Here is a 7,917-nt window from a genome sequence, read left to right on the forward strand (position 1 = left end):
AAATTTTATAAATGGCTTTGTTAAAAGGTTTGTGATTATTTTATTTTACATGGGATAATATTTTCTACTACCTATAAGTTTTGGAAAAAGAAGAAAACCATGATTTACTACTATAGAGGAATATGATAGAAATAGAAGACAGATTTTATGTTTGTCACATCTCTGATGAGTACCCATATTCATGACTTTAAGTCATATTTCTTACTATGTTAGACAGATAGGGAAATCATAAAACAACATATGATAAAGCATCTATTTGTGACTTTTTAAAATGTACCTTATTAAGTGATAAAACACTATATTAGCTAGTGTTTGGGTTTGGATTATGGAAGGTTGTTCTATTTGACACATTTCTGGAAGGCACCTACTGAACAACACAAATGGTGGGTGGTACTATTTCTGCACTTTAATGAATGGTTGAAACTGCTTGGCATTAGTGCTGGAGAAATTAATCAACTCTATTGTAACTTGCACCCTAAACTTGAAAAATTTGTAATGTCACTATCGTCTACTTGTCAAATGTTATTTTGGTGAATGTGATTTTTAAAATATTATTTGAAAAGGAATCTGTTTTCAGGAGATTAAATGTAGGTTGTCATTTGTTTGTGAATGATAACATTTTTATACAACAGAACCAAGTTTTACTGAAGTACCAGTATTTTGAAGCATTAACGATCTTCTCAATTAATGTTTTTGTGAATTATATTTGACCTGAAGTCAAGTTTTCCTAGCCTTGGTAGACCAATTATGGATCTATCGTTCAGGAACTGTTTTTTTGGCCTACTTATGCTGGACTAAATCTTTCAGTAATGATTAGAAGAGGGGTATTAAAAATAATTTTGTGACATTTGTGATCTTGGTCACACATGTGGTCTGGTCATTTTTTTGAAAGTTTGAATTGCTGTACTTTCTGTTAGATTTTGTGATCTCATCTTGCATTTTAAGTTGCATTGCATTTCACAATTGCATACTGCTAATTCTGGTGTCGTAAGGAATTGAGATGTATTTTCAATTACTTTCTGTTGACATGTTTCATGAGTCTAGGTGAGATATCTTGCCCTTGTTATCTGATGAAGCAGATAACTGGGACCTGGGATCCTAGTACCCATGGGTCCTGCAGAAGAGTAATACTTTTTAGATATCATATCAGAAAAATTGGGTATAATCATTGGGAAGGCTTCCGAAATTGGAGAGAAATATTTTGGCATCAGTGAATTAAAACAATAAACAGAGCAGCAGGGTAAAGTCCCTTAAAGATTAGAGGAAAACAATAATTTTTTTTTACAATGTGAATTCAGAAGACCAAGAACACTTAGAAGGTATCAAAAGTTTATACCGAAGACATTGAATTGATGCTTTTTATATTCTAATGTACATTCTAAACCTTATTATTTATATTCCAATCTATTTATATGTCAAATTATCAATTAATTCTAGTAAGTTTCACTGTGTGAAATAAAATATTAGCACGTATAAAGATAAAATATTTAACTATATATAATGTAAGAAAAAGGCACATGTTTTGCAATGTACTGTTGTGGTTAGGGCATCAAAAGCAACTGTGTTTTAAAGTATTGCTCCATTATTTCTACCTCCGTGTTTGGCAGAGTTGGACCTAAAGCTTTACCATTTGTAGATTTACATCCTAGAGGCAAGAGGAAACACTGTGATAAACATCACCAATTTAAGGCCTAATATCAAGGAGAAACATATAGACTTTTCTTGTAACTATGAAAATATTTGGTGAAAGAAAGGCAGTAGTGTAAATTCCTGCCTGGTTGGATGGTAGACTGGCCAGGACATTAGGTAATCATGCATGTGAAAACTTTTTCATCTTCTTGGCTTTAGCTACTTTTGAAATATTAGGTATAAGAAACAATTATATTTTGATAAAATACCTTCTAGTCTAAATGATTCTGTCTTAATTGTTCATCTCTCCATGATCCTTTTTAACTAAGATTAGTTTTGTTCCAGTAAGACAATCTATGCTGTCAGGGTAAGATATTCTGGTTGGTCTGTTGCTATATGAAAGAAGAGTAAATGGTCAGGTAGACATTTGTGCCAGTACGACCTCATTTAGGAAATTTTAAGCCCAGAAGTTTAGAAGTAGCTCTTAAGCAAGGCTTGCTTTGAATCCATTAGCTCCACAAAGCTAACTCAGTTGATAAATAAGTACTTGAAAAGCTATCACCTTTGGACCTAGCTATAAAGGCTTCAAAGTATGATCAAATTTAAAATGAAAAAAACTTGAAATAGTCATTGACAAAAAATTGCAAATGTGAGCAATCGACCAAACAATATGTTTTTTCCAATATACACAGAATTTTAGAGAATTAAGATCAATAGCATTTTTAGGAACAATAAGGTTTCCTGGTTACAAACAGTCAAACAAGGATATATGCCTGTATAAAGATTGCATCATTAACTACTTAAATTTACAGGATACTACATGCTTCAGCAGCACGTTTACCCAAATTACAACAATATAGAGATTATCATGGCATTTGCAAAAGGATGATATGAAAATTTGTGAAGAATTCAATATTTTTCATTCTTCATAAGCAAGAAATGAAAAACAGTTATTAAAAAATTGATTACAAAAATACAAGTTGTTATGTCAAAAATGAACTTTACAACTTTGGTGCGGGGTGGGGGTAGTGGGGAGGATTGAGTGGGGGGGCAGGGGGAGGATGGGAAGGGATGGGAAGGGGAAACAAAGGAGGAGGCTACAATGCTTGATAAGAAATTTACTCATTATCTTGCCCATGTAATTGTAACCCCTCGGTACAGTATTTTCACAATAAAAAATACAAATGTAACAACACATATAATTCATTGAACTGAAAGTTAATTTGACATCAGTGTATTAAATCCTCACCTTAGAAAGGCCTTTATATAGCATAATCTTTACAAAACTTTTGAAAGTAGATAACATTGTCATTTTATCCCAAAGAAATAAAATACTATAAGGACCTAGGTAAAAAAGGAATCTTAAACTTTTTCTATATGGAATGCTATCTGAAATAACACATTTATTAATGAACCTATATAATATAGAACAATGTAGAATTCAAAGTATTATATCTAGGAGAGAATGAAATAGATTATGGACATTATACAAACAAAATACAGATTATTTTAAAATATAATTTTTTCAGACAAGCACCAGAAATATTTTTAGTTTCTGTACTACTCATTTCAACAGATAAGTTAAAATGATTTCTGATTTAAAAAATCACAAACTCTGCAGAAATCATTAGAGATGTATACAAACAACTCTTGAATACAATTTGACATCAAAGTCAGGCAATTCACTTGAAGAATACCATTGAATCCATGAACTTTTAAAGTAAGATATTGCCGTTGCTTTGTATTGTGAAAATATTTTGTACAGACACAAAGATGGATTGGCATTTTTGAAAATTAAGAAACTTAACCAAACCGTTATGACTTAGGAGAACAATTTTTATAAATTTTTAAAACAAAAAAACAACAAATTCTGGGACAGAACCAGGCCCTGAATTCAAGGCTAGTATTAGCACAAAACAAATGAATTAATTAATTAATTAACATAAATTAAGTGGTCACATGTGGCGAGGCAAGTAAAATGTAACACCCATGGTGACTGGATTGTGTATTATTTTGTAATAAGGCAAATTAACGTTTGTCCAAATCACTAATATTTTATTTGTACTTTTTTGTACTAAACCCTGAATTTAGCATGCATATATATGTGTGTACATGTGCACACATGTGTGTATGTGTATATGTGTGAGTATGCTGTTGCAATGTTGCTTGCCAATGTGGAAAGGGTGAGGCTGAAAAGAGCTAACAGTGTTGCAATGTTTTTATTTATCAGTGTTCTGTCATGTCATTTCTATGGAGTCACTCTTCTGTACATTTTATTTGTCAAATAATAACATCATCATAATCAAAGCATATACAACATTAAATTAGATAAAAGAGACCAATTTCAGCTCTTGTTATATGTCAGGTAAGAAGATGCAGATATAATTAGGTAGTAAGTTATTGCTGTAAGATGACTGTCAGTACAAAACATGTATTTGACCTCTTAAATTGATTAAACTTTTAAGATATACTCATGGAGTGAGTTTGACCTACTTGACCAAACAGGTATTACTCTCTGGTTATTCCTGTGAAACACAAGGTGGATAAACTCTTTCCAGATTTCTGTTGAAAATAACTTTCTTTGTAACATCATATCTATTCTCACTAAGATAATCAACCCTGTATTTTTTAGGTTTGAATATCCCATCATATTGACTGAAAACAGTATTGTGGATATGATTATTATATATACCTTTCAAAAACAAACATACAAAAAGCCTGTGTCACCTCCAGATTGTGGATGCATTTGAACTTGTTTTGTACATGCAATTGGATCTTCACTAATGGTTCTTTTGTGGGAGTAACTATCCCAAATTTAACAAATAAGGCTTTTCGAATATCTTTTCCAATATACATAACAACCCAGAGCTAGTCTTGCAATTTCTGAAAAGCCTTTGAATATTTTAGTATTATTTCAGTTCATTGACTATAGAGCTAAAGACATTTCTGAACTAAATATTTTTAAGTTCTGAAGATGTAAGTGGGTATATAGGCTTTTTTAATCTATCATTTTATGAAAACCCAGTTTTTATGAAAGTAAATAAAATAGAATAAAGTGGTTTGGTGAGCTAATTTTTAGTATAATTTTGTTTTCTAGTAATAGTTTTTTGAATGTAGATGATGCAGTTAAATTATTACCTTTGTGGCTCTGTACTTCAGTTAGTTTCACACTCTTTATAAGAGTGAATTTGTAGAAAAATAAAGGTATGTGAAAATGATTAGTATTAATCTTGTGTTTTGTGTCCTACTCCCAAGAAAATGAGTTGTTTTCAAGTGTTAATATTTTATGATTGAATCTTCAGTATCACAAGAAATTTTGAAAAACGTGCAGTAGTATTGACATCTTTTTAAACCAATTGTATTCACAAGTTGGAGAGTCTTTAATTGATGCTTAGGTCTTGGTGTCTATGATTTTTAACCTCTCGTTCCTAACATTAATGATAGGTAAGACTGTATTTTTGGGTATATGAAAGGTAAAATATTTATCTGGGGTCAAAGGTGATTTTTATATCAGTCTTGCTTTAATAGCATTTTAATGTAATACATTTCTCTCAAAATGTTGGGTATAAAAAGCAATCAAAATACTTCTAATGGTAAACAACTTATGTGAGCTACAATGTGGAAATGATTGGTCTATAGACCGGCAGTCTGTTTCCATCAGGAATTGGGAAGGTTATTCTTTCAGTATGACTGTGTTAAACAGAGATGAGGGTCTCCAGGCAATGCAGTGTTTTCATGGGATAGAATATGATTTCTAAAATTTTGAGCTAGAAATCAAGAATGTTATAGTTTAGCAGTTCCTTTCACCAGGGAGGTATAAATTGATTATGAACTTGGAGTTTTTATATTACAGTTACCTATTTCCTTTTTTTTCTTTTTGTTTTTTTTTTGGTTGGTTGTGGCGCTTGACTCTGGACTTGGGTACTGTCCCTGTGTTCTTCCGCTCAAGTTGATCACTGTACCGCTTCAGCAACAGTGCCACTTCTGGTTTACTAGCTGTTCATTATAGACAAGAATCTCTCAGAATATCCTGCCTGGGCTGGCTTTGAACTGCAGTCCTCAGATCTCAGCCTCCTGAGTAGTTAGGGTTACAGATGGAGCCACCGGCATCCCGCTTAGTTTCCTATTTTCTAACAAAGATAAAGTGAAATATTATTAGAATGTGGACAATAATTCTGGGAAATTTTCCTAGAATTAGTGGACTAAGTGATGGTATTTTAGCCATAAATTAGAATGAAGTTATTTGATACGGTGGGAATGGGGCACAGGCTAAGATTTACCATTTGTGCAATGTTGTACTAATAATTCCAGCTCTGAAGACTTCGATATCATCATCTGAGAATTAGAAATGGAAGTAGTTCTACTTTATGGGATTATTGTGAGGATCAAATTAGATACCATACGTAACGTACTTGGAAAAACAATCAGGATTTGATCATTTCTCCCTGTTATTTGATTATGTGATGAATTCTAACATTTTCACTGTGATTTTTATATTGTGTTTCTTTAGGATATGCAATGTGATGTATTGACATTCATTTTGTTGGTCACTTTTATGTCATTTTGAGGAAAAAACTTCAAAGAAAATTTCTGAGAAGGAAACTATTATTTTGACTCGTGGTTTAAGAAAACACAGTTTAAGATTCAAATGTCTGCATTGTTTGTTTTTTTTTTTGGGGGGGGGGGTCCGGTCGTGGGTCCAGAACGCTGGGCCTGGGAGCTGTCCCTCAGCTCTTCAGCTCAAGGCTAGCTCTCTACCACTTGAACCACAGCGCCACTTCTGGCTTTTTACTTTTTGCTTATGTGGTGCTGAGGAATCGAACCTAGGGCCTCAGGCATGCAAGGCAAGTTCTCTACCACTGAGCCACCTTCCCAGCCGTGTTTCCATTGTTTTTAGTTATATTTTTATTAAATAGTTGTACGAAGGAATTTCTATTAAACAATTCAGTTTATAAGTACAATGGATCTTTACATAACTTTCCCACACCCTTCCAAACCTCACCCCACTTTCATTTCTTCTAGTTTCTGCATTGAATATTATAAATTCCCTCTCTTCATCCATAACTCTCTTTATTCCTTCCCTTTGACTTTCTCATATCTGCCAAATGATAGCTTCTTGGTATTCATTTTGTTGGAATAAAAGTTCAATTTTATAAGAAATTTCGCCTTTTAAATACTCTTCTGCAACACTATTGTGTAAACTTGCATAAAGACCTATGTTCCAAATACACGACAGAACATGGGTCCTTTGTGTGTCTGGCTCTGACTTAGTTTACTTAACATATTTTTAGATCTATCTATTTCTTTGCAAATTATGTAACAGTCTTCATAATGGATGGGTGCAATCCAATTGTGTATATGTGCCCCACTTTCTCCAACCATTCCTCCACCATAAGGCATCTAGGCTGTTTTCATAACTTGGCTACAGTAAATAGTGCAGTAGTGAACATGATTGTGAAAGTGATTTTACTGTATCTTTTGGAAGAATTCGTCACTATCTTTCTGGGAGCAATCCTCTAGGCAATTTTCCAGAATAAGCACATCCGTCCTTTCTTCACCATCACAACTTTTTGCAAGTCCTCAAAAACACACTACACCCTACAGGTCTCAATAAGCTAAAACCACACTGTGCAAGGCATTTTTTTCATTATTGTACAATAATTTAGTGAGAACCTTCTATGTACTTTTCTAATTTGGGAATGAGGGACATGACAATAGAGGAAAAGTAAGATAAATTCAATTTAATTAGCTATTATAATATTTAAAAACATTTTCAGCTCTAACTCATAGGCTCACTTACTATTATTTTAATCATTTTTTGATTACTTCATCAATCCCCTAAATTATAACAGGTGCATTAAATACAAAAGCAAAAATTGTGGTTTGATTTTGACACTCATGTGTGAGGATGAACAATAAGGGCAAATAGAGAGATTGGAATTAATACCCATTATCCATTTTGTTAAATTAAGATGGTTTTCCTAAACTGATTCTCACAATTCATATTCCATTCAACAACAAGAAACATGTGACAATTCCCTTTGTTTTCCTCCATAATAACTTTTGTTTCCATTTTATTTTACAACAAAGGTTGATTTTTCATAAATCTACTGTAGATACAAAGATACGTTAAAATATTTCTATCTGTATGCATTGATATATACATACACACATCTATTACACAGGTTGTAATGATAATTTATAACTTCTGTAACTGTATGATTTACTAAATTATTTAAAAAATAGACAGCTTATGCCTAGAATCCTGGTTACTCAGGAGGATGAGAT

The 7,917-nt window shown here is 32.6% G+C and overlaps 1 pseudogene; it reads left to right on the plus strand.

Moving 5' to 3' along the window:
- The first annotated feature begins 2,449 nt into the window (after nt 1-2,449).
- Nucleotides 2,450-2,549, plus strand: LOC122112308 (annotated as a pseudogene).
- The last annotated feature ends 5,368 nt before the right edge of the window (nt 2,550-7,917 follow it).

This window comes from Dipodomys spectabilis, unplaced genomic scaffold (genome assembly GCF_019054845.1).
Source record: "Dipodomys spectabilis isolate Male_0828 unplaced genomic scaffold, ASM1905484v1 ptg000093l, whole genome shotgun sequence".
In the NCBI taxonomy this organism is placed as follows: domain Eukaryota; kingdom Metazoa; phylum Chordata; class Mammalia; order Rodentia; family Heteromyidae; genus Dipodomys; species Dipodomys spectabilis.